This window comes from Panthera pardus, unplaced genomic scaffold, assembly GCF_024362965.1.
Source record: "Panthera pardus isolate Hobbes unplaced genomic scaffold, ASM2436296v1 HiC_scaffold_11, whole genome shotgun sequence".
In the NCBI taxonomy this organism is placed as follows: domain Eukaryota; kingdom Metazoa; phylum Chordata; class Mammalia; order Carnivora; family Felidae; genus Panthera; species Panthera pardus.
This window is the reverse complement of record NW_026526666.1, coordinates 17,396,381-17,408,738: the sequence shown is the minus strand read 5'-3', so window position 1 is coordinate 17,408,738 and position 12,358 is coordinate 17,396,381.

Sequence of the window (12,358 nt, the reverse complement as noted above, 5' to 3'; positions counted from 1 at the left end):
TGTGTGTGTGTGTGTGTGTGTTGTTTTTAATTTTTTAATTTTTTAATATTAATTTTTTTACCTTCTTAATTCTTTTTCTTCCTTCAAAATGACAAAACGAAGGAATTCACCCCAAAAGAAAGAGCAGGAAAAACTACAGCCAGGGACATAATCAACACAGATACAAGCAAGATGTCTGAATGAGAATTTAGAATCATGATAATAAGAATACTAGCTGAGGTCGAAAATAGATTAGAATCCCTTTCTGCAGAGATAAAAGAAGTAAAATCTAGTAAGATTGAAATGAAAAATGTTGTAACTGAGCTGCAATCTCGAATGGATGCCACAGAAGCAAGGATGGATGAGGCAGATCAGTGAATCCGTGATATAGAGGAAAAACCTATGGAGAATAATGAAGAATAATAAATAATGAAAAAAAAAGAGGGAGACGAAGGCAAAAGAGCATGATTTAACAATTAGAGAAATTAATGACTCATTAAAAAGGAGCAACATCAGAATCATATGAGTCCCAAAAGATGAGGAGAGAGAAAAAGTGATAGAAGGGATGTGTGAGCAAATCATAGCGGAAAAATTTCCTAACCTGAGGAAAGACACAGACATCAAAATCCAGGAAGCACAGAGGACTCCCATTAGATTCAACAAAAACTGACCATCAACAAGGCATCTCATAGTCAAATTCACAAAATATGAAGGCAAGGAGAGAATCATGAAAGCAGCAAGGGAAAAAAAAGTCCCTAACCTACAAGGGAAGACAGATCAGGTTTGCAGCAGACCTATCCACAGACTTGGCAGGCCAGAAAGGAGTGGCAGAATATATTCAATGTGCTGAATAAGAAGAATATGCAGCCAGGAATTCCTTATCCAGCAAGGCTGTCATTCAAAATAGAATGAGAGAGAAAAAGTTTCCCAGACAAACAAAAATTAAAGGAGTTTGTGACCACTAAACCAGCCCTGCAAGAAATGTTAAGGGGGGACTTTCTGAGGGGAGAAAAAATGAATAAAAAAGACCAAAGGAACAAAGACTATAAAGAACCAGAGAACACCACCAGAAACTCCAACTCGAGAGGCAACATAATGGCAATAAATTCATATCTTTCAGTACTCACTCCAAATATCGATGGACTAAATGTTCCAATCAAAAGACATAGGGTAACAGAGTGGATAAGAAAACAAAATCCATCTATATGATATTTACAAGAGACCCACTTTAGACCTAAAGACACCTTCAGATTGAAAGTAAGGGGATGGAGAACCATCTATCATGCTAATGGTCAACAAAGGAAAGCCAGAGTAGCCATGCTTATTTATATCAAACAATCTAGACTTTAAAATAAAGACTGTAACAAGAGATGAAGAAGGGCATTATATCATAATCAAGGGGTCTATCCACCAAGAAGACCTAACAATTGTAAACAATTATGCTCCAAATGTGAAAGCACCCAAATATTTAAATCAATTAATCATAAACATAAAGAAACTCATTGATAATAATATCATAATAGTAGGGGACTTCAACACCCCACTTACAGTAATGGACAGATCATCTAAACAGAAAATCAACAAGGAAACAATAGCTTTGAATACACCCTGGACCGGATGGACCTCACAGATATATTCAGAACATTTCATCCTAAAGTAGCGGAATACATATTCTTCTCCAGGGCACATGGAATGTACTCCAGAATAGATTACATACGGGGCCACAAATCAGCTTTCAACAAGTACAATAAAGGACAAAAGATCAAGATCATACCGTGCATATTTTCAGATCACAGTGCAATGAAACTCGAAATCAACCACAAGAAAAAATTTTGGAAAGATAACAAATACTTGAAAACTAAAGAACATCCTACTAAAGAATGAATGGGCTAACCAAGAAATCAAAGAGGAAATTAAAAAGTACATGGAAGCCAATGAAAATGATAACACCACAGCCTAGAACCTCTAGGATGCAGCAAAGGTAGTCATAAGAGGGAAGTATATAGCAATCCAGGCCTTCCTGAAGAAGGAAGAAAGGTCTCAGATACACAAACTAACCTTACACCTTAAAGAGCTGGAAAAACAACATCAAATAAAACCCAAAACCAGCAGCAGACAGGAAATAATAAAGATTAGAACAGAAATCAATGCTATCGAAACCAAAACCAAAACAAAAACAAAAAACCAAAAACACCACAGTAGATCAATGAAACCAGAAGCTGTTCCTTTGAAACAATTAACAAAATTGATAAACCCCTAGCCAGTTTGATTAGAAAAAAAAGGAAAGGACCCAAATAAATAAAATCAAGAATGAAAGAAGAGAGATCACAACTAACAAAGCAGAAATACAAACAATAATAAGAGCAATTGTTTGCTTGTAAATATAAACAATATTATGAGCAATTTATATGCCATAAAATAGGCAATCTGGAAGAAATGGACAAACTCCTAGAAACATATAAACTACCAAAACTGAAAAAGGAAGAAACAAAAATTTGAACAGACTCAGAACCGGTAAAGAAATCAAATTAGTAATCAGAAATCTCCCAAAAAACAAGAGTCCAGGGCCAGATGGGTTTCCAGGGGAATTCTACCAAACAGTTAATGAAGAGTTAACACCTGTTCTCTGGAAGCTGTTACAAAAAACAGAAATGGGAGGAAAACTTCCAAACTCTTTCTATGAAGTCAGCATTACCTTGATCCCAAAACCAGACAAAAACCCCACTAAAAAGGACAACTATAGACCAGTTTCCCTGATGAACATGGATGCAAAAATCCTCAACAAGATATTAGCTAATCATATCCAGCAATACATTAAACAAAGTTATTCACTAGGGATACAAGGATCATACCTCAAGATCATAAAAGCCATATATTAAAGACCCAACACTAGTATTATCCTCAATGGGGAAAAACTGAGAGCTTTCCCCCAAAGGTCAGGAACAAGACAGGGATGTCCACTCTCACCACTATTATTCAACATAGTATTGGAAGTCTTAGCCTCTGCAATCAGACAACACAAAGAAATAAAAAGCATCCAAGTTGGCCAGGAGGAGCTCAAACTTCCACTCTTCACAGATAACATGATATTCTATATGGAAAACCCCAAAGATTCCACCAAAAAAACTGCTAGAACTGATCCATGAATTCAGCAAAGTCACAGGATATAGAAGTAATGCACAGCAATCAGCTGCATTCCTATACACTAACAATGAAGCAACAGAAAAAGAAATCAAGGAATTGATCACATTTACAACTTCACCAAAAACCATAAAATACCTAGGAATAAATCTAACCAAAGAGGTGAACAATCTATACAATGAAAACTATAGAAGGCTTATGAAACAAATTGAAAAAGACACAAAAAAATGGAAAAAATATTCAATGCTCTTTAATTAGAAGAACAAATATTGTTACAATGTCAGTACTACCCAAATAAATCTACATATTCAATTCAATTCCTATCAAAATAACACCACCATTCTTCACAGAGCTAGAAGAAATAATCCTAAAATTTGTATGGACCAGAAAAGACCTCCAGTAGCCAAAGCAATCTTGCAAAAGAAAACCAAAGCTGGAGGCATCACAATCCCAGACTTCAAACTGCATTACAAAACTGTAATCATCAAGAACTATGGTATTAGCACAAAAACAGAGACTCATGTCAATGGAACAGAATAGAGAACCCAGAAATGGACTCATAAAGGTATGGCCAACTAATCTTTGACAAAGCAGAAAGAATATCCAATGGAATAAAAACAGTCTCTTCAGCAAGTGGTGCTGGGAAAACTGGACAGTGACAAGCAGAAAAATGAACCTGGCCCACTTTCTTACACCATACACAAAAATAAACTCAAAATGGATGAAAGACTTGAACATGAGAGTAGAAGCCAACAAAATCCTCTAGGAGAAAGCAGGCAAAAATGTATTTGACGTTGGCCACAGCAACTTCTTACACAACACGTCTCTGGAGGCAAGGGAAACAAAAGCAAAAATGAACTATTGGGACCTCATCAAAATGAAAAACTTCTGCACAGTGAAGGAAACAATTAGCAAAAAAAAAAAAAAAAGGTAACCAACAGAATGGAAAAAGATATTTGCAAATGACAGATCAGATAGAGTTAGTATCCAAAGTCTATAAAGAACTTATCAAACTCAACACCCAAAAAACAAATAATCCAGTGAATAAATGGGCAAAAGACATGAATAGACACTTCTCAAAGAAGACATCCAGATGGCCAACGGACACATGAAAAAACGCTCAACATCACTCATCATCAGGGAAATACAAATAAAAGCCACAATGAGATACACCTCTCACCTGTCAGAATGGCTAACATTAACAATGCAGGCAACAACAGATGTTGGTGAGGATGCAGAGAAAGAGGATCTGTTTTGCACTGTTGGTGGGAATGCAAACTGGCGCAGCCACTCTGGAAAACAGTATGGAGGTTCCTCAAAAAATTAAAAATAAAACTACCTGATGACCCAGCAATTGCACTACTAGGTATTTATCCAAGGGATACAGGTGTGCTGTTTCGAAGGGGTATATGCACCCCAATATTTATAGCAGCACTATCAACAATAGCCAAATTATGGAAAGAGCCCAAATGTCCATTGATGGATGAATGGAAAAAGAAGGTGTGGTGTGTGTATATATATATATATATATATATATATATATATATATATATACACACTCACAATGGAGTATTACTCAGCAATCAAAAAGAATGAAATCTTGCCATTTGCAGCTATGTGGATAGAACTAGAGGGTATTATGCTAAGTGAAACTAGTAAGTCCTAGAAAGACAAATATCATATGACTTCACTCATATGAGGACTTTAAGATAGAAAACAGATGAACAGTAGGGAAGGGAAGCAAAAATAATATAAAAACAGGAAAGGGGACAAAACATAAGAGACTCAAATATGGAGAACAAGCAGAGGGTTACTGGAGGGGTTGTAGGAGTGGAGATGGGCTAAATGAGTAAAGGGCATTAAGGAATCTACTCCTGAAACCATTGTTGCACTATATGCTAACTAACTTGGATGTAAATAAAAAAAATAAAATACATAAAATTAAAAAAATTTCCTGTGACCAGTGTTAAGATCATAATTCTCTATTGGTGCTTCTCCTTTTTCTTTTCTTTTTTTAATGTTTTATTTATTTTTTGAGAGAGACCACAAGTAGGGGAGGAGCAGAGAGAGAGAATCCAAAGTGAGCTCTGTGCTGACAGGCTGACACCAGTGAGCTTATGCGGGGCTTGAACCTACCAACCATGAGACCATTACCTGAGCCAAAGTTGGACGCTCAACTGACTGAGCCACCCAGGAGCCCCTCCTTCTTTCTTTTTCTTAAATGTAATTTAAGTTACTATCAAGAGTTTCAATTCTTTATGTTCCATTTTATTTCTTTAAAGTTAATAGTTCTCATTTGTAAAGCCCAGTTCTTTGTGATAAGCACTGTCTTTTTAAAAATTCTAAATTCTGTTAACGAGTTAACACTTTAATAATCATGGCTTCATTTTTTGTAAGTATACAGAAAACCTGGATAAAAATAAATAAATTAATTTTAAAAATTTGATACAAATTAGAAGATAGATCAACAGGGTTATCTATAAATCAACTTTTGTGGCTGTATGCTTTAAATATTTGGGGGAAAATATTCTGAAAATGTTTATTTCTCCTAGAATAGATGCTATATTTCTTCAACAGAGTTTGTTTCATGTGTTTAAGGACATACTATAGCTGCCGTGATGGATGGAAAGATAACAAATTATGTTGTGCACTTTGAAACAATAAAAATAATTACTGATTTGTATGAATAGCTAATATAAGTTCCTAAATCCTTACAGTTATTCAGACTTCCATATATTGTATTTAAGTTTTATTTCCCACAAATATTTCACCTGACCTATAATGCAAAATATCCCCTTTGATTCAACCATTTAATATCTTGGTGGCTTCATGGCATGGGCCATGGGACCACTGGCTGATTGATACACTGTGATAACAGTGTTAAGTACTTTTTTGATACCACATAACACAGGAAAAGATTAGCTATCTAAGATCATATGATTTACAATGAACATAAATGCAGAAAATCCATAAAGATAGTTGGTAACAACTGTGTTAATATCATATACAATGTGTTTTTTTTCAAGTTTTTATCTAAATTCCAGTTAGTTAATATACAATATAATATTTAGTTTCAGGTGTAGAATTTAGTGATTCAACACTTCCATACAACACTGAAGCTCACCACAAGTGCCCTCCTTTTTTTTAAAAAAAAATTCACGTTTATTCATTTTTGAGAGATGGATAGAGACAGAGCATGAGTGGGGGAGGGGCAGAGAGAGAGAGAGAGAGACATGGAATCTGAAGGAGGCTCCAGACTGTAAGCTGTCAGCACAGAGCCCAATGCGGGGGCTGGAAACCACTGACCGCAAGAAAATGACCTGAGCTGAAATTGGACACTTAACCGACTGAGCCATCCAGGTGCCCCACAAGTGCCCTCCTTAATGCCCACCACCTATTTTGTGTAATATATATATATATATATATATATATATATATATACACACACATATATATAGTACAAATGTGCTATATGTACTATATATAGTACATAGGGATATACATATATACACACACACACACACATATATATATATATATTTCTAAAGATATTATTTTTCTAAGTAATCTCTATGCCCAATGTGGGGCTCAAACCACAACCCCAAGATGAAGAGTCATATGGCCTATCAACTGAGCCAGCCAGGGACCCCTCATGGGGCACCTACATGGCTCAGTCAGATAGGCATCTGACTTCAGCTCAGGTCACGATCTCAGTCCGTGAATTTTAGCCCTGTGTGGGGCTCTGTGCTGACAGCTTGGAGCCTGGAGCCTGCTTTGGATTCTGTGTCCCCCTTCTCTCTGCCCCTCCCCACTCATGCTCTGTCTCACTCTGTCTCTCAAAAATAAATAAATGTTAAAAAAACTTTTTAATTAAACTGCTTATATAGGGAAAGGGAAAGATCTCAGTTCATACAGAAATGATGGAATTGTGTATTTCAGGAAAACAGCAAGTGTGTGTCCATTGATAAGTTAATAAAAGTCAAAAGGATTGAATAGAGAATTATGGTGGAATAGGAAGCGTAGGAGAAAGCTGGGCTTACATCGTCCTGCTGATCGCTTAGATTCTACCCACATCTGCCTAAATAACCCAGAAAACCAGCAGAAGACTAGCAGAACAGACTCTCTGGAGCCAAGTGTAGACAAGAGGCCCATGGAAGATGGTAGGAAGGGCAGAGAGGTGATGCACTCTACACGGACTGGCAGGAAGGAGCCAGGGTGGTTGGAGGGGCAGCCTGCCCCACAAGGCAGAGCCCCTTGCAAAAGTGGAGTGGCTGGACTCCGTGAGTTCTGACAGCCAGCGGGACTTAACATCTGGAATGTTAAAAATCAACAGCTCTGCTCTTGAAGAGCAGGCAGGGCAAGAGGACACCAGGAGGGAGAGTTGTTGAGCCCTGGAGGACACAGCTCAGCTCCGCGGGGAACAAAGGCACTGGGAAGCACCATCTCCCTCGCCCATTCCCCAGCCAAAACCCCAAAGGGAACCAGTTCCCATCACTGAACTTGCTTGCATGGCGCAAACACCCAACACCATGCTTCTATGGATCCATCCCTCCAAGGGGCCTGCCTCCCACACGGTGCTGCAGGGCCCCTCCCGCAGAGGACCACCAATGGAAAAGCTAGCTAAGCCTGTCCCTCCTGCCCCTGTACACCTTGTGGATCCACCCCGGCAAATACACCAGATCATATCAAAGCAGCACCACAAGCCTGGCAGTATGCATGTAGCCCAGACAGGGACCACACCACTCCACAGTCAGTGCTGCCCCTGGGAGAGGAGAAGATAAGGTACACACCATTCTGACTGTGGCCCCAGTGGTGGGCTTGGGGCAGACATCTGGTCTGACTGTGGTTCCCCCCACCAACACAAGTTACTCCAGGCAGCACAGGGGAAGTGCCCGCAGTTTGGAGCCACCGCAGGGACTACCCAAAATGACAAAGCGGAGAATTCTCCTCAAAAGAAACTCCAGGAAGTAGCGACAGCTAATGAATTGATCAAAACTGATTTAAGCAATATGATGGGACAACAATTTAGAATAATAGTCATAAAATTAATCGCTGGGCTTGAAAAAAGCACAGAGGACAGCAGAGAATCTATTGCTACAGAGATCAAGGGACTAAGAAATAGTCATGAGGAGCTAAAAAATGCTATAAATGAGGTGCAAAATAAAATCGAGGTGACCACAGCATAGATTGAAGATGTAGAGGAAGGATACATGAATTAGAAGATAAAAATTATGGAAAAAGAGGAAGCTAAGAAAAAGAGAGATAAAAAAAAATCCAGGAGCATGAGGGGAGAATTAGAGAACTAAGTGATGCAATCAAAGGGAAAAATATCCGTATAATATTAATTCCAGAAGAGGAAGAGAGAGAGAAAGGGGCTGAAGGTGTACTTGAACAAATCATAGCCGAGAACTTCCCTGATCTGGGGAAGGAAAAAAGCATTGAAATCCAAGAGGCACAGAGAACTCCCTTCAGACATAACTTGGATCAATCTTCTGCATGACATATCATAGTGAAACTGGCAAAATACAAGGATAAAGACAAAATTCTGAAAGCAGATAGGGATAAACACACTCTAACATATAAAGGGAAACACATAAGAGTAGTGGAATACCTATCTACTGAAACTTGGCGGGCCAGAAAGGAATGGCAGGAAATCATCAACATGATGAACAGAAAAAAATATGCAGCCGAGAATCCTTTATCCAGCAAGTCTGTCATTCAGAATAGAAGGAGACATAAAGGTCTCCCCAAACAAAAACTGAAGGAATTCATCATCACTAAACCAGCCCTACAAGAGATCCTAAGGGGGATTCTGTGAGTGAAATGTTGCAAGGACCACAAAGTACCAGAGACATCACTACAAGCATGAAACTTACAGACATCACAATGATTCTAAACCCATAACTTTATATAATAACACTGAATGTAAATGGACTAAATGCTCCAAACAAAAGACATAGGGTATCAGAATGGATAAAAAACAAGACCCATCTATTTGCTGTCTACAAGAGAATCATTTTAGACCTGAGGACACCTACAGATTGAAAGTGAGTGGATGGAGAACTATCTATCATGCTACCGAAAGTCAAAAGAAAGCTGGAGTAACCATACCTATATCAGACAAACGAGAATTTAAATTAAAGGCTATAACAAGAGATGAAGAAGGGCATTATATAATAATTACAGGGTCTATCCATCAGGAATAGCTAACACTTATAAATGTCTATGCACCGAATACAGAAGCCCCCAAATATATAAAACAATTAATCACAAACATAAGCAACCTATTGATAAGAATGTGGTCATTGCGGGGGACTTTAATATCCCACTTACAACGATGAATAGACCATCTAGACACAGGATCAGTAAAGAAACAAGGGCCCTGAATAATACATTGGATCAGATGGACTTGACAGATATATTTAGAATTCTGCATCCCAAGGAACAGAATATACTTTCTTCTCAAGTGCACATGGAACATTCTTCAAGATAGATCACATACTGGGTCACAAAACAGCCCTTCATAAATAGACAAGAATTGATCATACCATGCACACTTTCAGACCACAATGCTATGAAACTTGAAATCAACCACAGGAAAAAGTCTGGAAAACCTCCAGAAGCATGAAGGTGAAAGAAGACCCTACTAAAGAATGAATGGGTCAACCAGGCAATTGGAGAAGAAATTTAAAAATATATGGAAACAAATGAAAATGAAAATGCAACAATCCAAATGCTTTGGGATACAGCGAAGGCAGTTCTGAGAGGAAAATACATTGCAATCCAGGCCTATCTCAAGAAACAAGAAAAATCCCAAATACAAAATCTAACAGCACACCTAAAGGAAATAGAAGCAGAACAGCAAAGACACCTCAAACCCAGCAGAAGAAGAGAAATAAAATAAAGATCAGAGCAGAAATAAAAAAATATAGAATCTAAAAAAAACTGTACAGCAGATCAATGAAACCAAGAGTTGGTTTTTTGAAAACATAAACAAAATTGATAAACCTCTAGCCAGGCTTCTCAAAAAGAAAAGGGAGATGACCCAAATAGATAAAATCATGAATGAAAATGGAATTATTACAACCAATCCCTCAGAAGTACAAACAATTATCAGGGGATACTATGAAAAATTATATGCCAACAAACTGGACAACCTGGAAGAAATGGACAAATTCCTAAGCACCCACACACTTCCAAAACTCAAACAGGAAGAAATAGAAAAGTTGAACAGACCCATAACCAGTGGAGAAATTGAATCGGTTATCAAAAATCTCCCAACAAATAAGAGTCCAGGACCAGATGGCTTCCCTGGGGAATTCTACCAGACATTTAGGGCAGAGATAATACCTATCCTTCTCAAGCTGTTCCAAAAAAATAGAAAGGGAAGAAAACTTCCAGACTCATTCTATGAAGACAGCATTACTTTGATTCCTAAACCAGACAGAGACCCAGAAAAAATAGAGAACTACAGGCCAATATCCCTGATAAATATGGATGCAAAAATTCTCAATAAGATACTAGCAAATCGAATTCAACAGCATATAAAAAGAATTATTCACCATGATCAAGTGGGATTCATTCCTGGGATGCAGGGCTGGTTCAACATTTGCAAATCAATCAATGTGATACATCACATTAGTAAAAGAAAAGATAAGAACCATATGATCCTGTCAAGACATGCAAAAAAAGCACATGACAAAATTCAGCATCCTTTCTTAATAAAAACCCTTGAGAAAGTCGGGATAGAAGGAAAATACTTAGACACCATAAAAGCCATTTACGAAAAGTCCACAGCTAATATCATCCTCAATGGGGAAAAACTGAGAGCTTTCCCCCTGACATCAGGAACATGACAGGGATGTCAACTCTCACCACTGTTGTTTAACATAGAGTTGGAAGTTCTAGTATCAGCAATCAGACAACAAAAGGAAATCAAAGGCATCAAAATTGGCAAAGATGAAGTCAAGCTTTCACTTTTTGCAGATGACATGATATTATAAATGGAAAACCCAACAGACTCCACCAAAAGTCTGCTTGAACTGATACATGAATTCAGCAAACTCACAGGATACAAAATTAATGTACAGAAATCAGTTACATTCTTATACACTAATGAAGAAACAGAAAGACAAATAAAGAAACTGATCCCATTCACAATTGCACCAAGAAGCATAAAATACCTAGGAATAAACCTAACCAAAGATGTAAAAGATCTGTATGCTGAAAACTATAGAAAGCTTATGAAGGAAATTGAAGAAGATACAAAGAAATGGAAAAATATTCCATGCTCATGGATTGGAAGAATAAATATTGTCAAAATGTCAATACTACCCAAAGCTATCTACACATTCAATGCAATCCCAATCAAAACTGCACCAACATTCTTCTCGAAACTAGAACAAGCAATCCTAAATTTTGTATGGAACCACAAAAGACCCCGAATAGCCAAAGTAATTTTGAAGAAGAAGACCAAAGCGGGAGGCATCACAATCCCAGATTTTAGCCTCTACTACAAAGCTGTAATCATCAAGACAGCATGGTATTGGCACAAAAACAGACACATACACCAATGGAATAGAAATGAGACTCCAGAATTGGAACCACAAAAGTATGGCCAACTAATCTTTGACAAAGCAGGACAGAATATCCAATGGAAAAAGGACAGTCTCTTTAACAAATGGTGTGGAGAACTGGACAGCAACATGCAGAAGGATGAAACTAGACCACTTTCTTACACCATTCACAAAAACAAACTGAAAATGGATAAAGGACCTGAATGTGAGACAGAAAACCATCAAAACCCTAGAGGAGAAAGCAGGGAAAAACCTCTCTGACCTCAGCTGCAGCAATTTCTTACTTGATACATATCCAAAGGCAAGGGAATTAAAAGCAAAAATGAACTATTGGGATCTCATGAAGATAAAAAGCACTGCAAAGGAAACAACCAACAAAACTAAAAGGTAACAGATGGAATGGGAAAAGATACTTGCAAATGGCATATCAGACAAAGGGCTAGTATCCAAAATCTATAAAGAACTCACCAAACTCCACACCCAGAAAACAATCCAGTGAAGAAATGGGCAGAAGACATGAATAGACACTTCTCTAAAGAAGACATCCAGATGGCCAACAGGCACATGAAAAGATGCTCAATGTCACCCCTCATCAGGGAAATACAAATCAAAACCACACTCAGATACCACCTCACACCAGTCTAAATCGGGAGACTATAAAT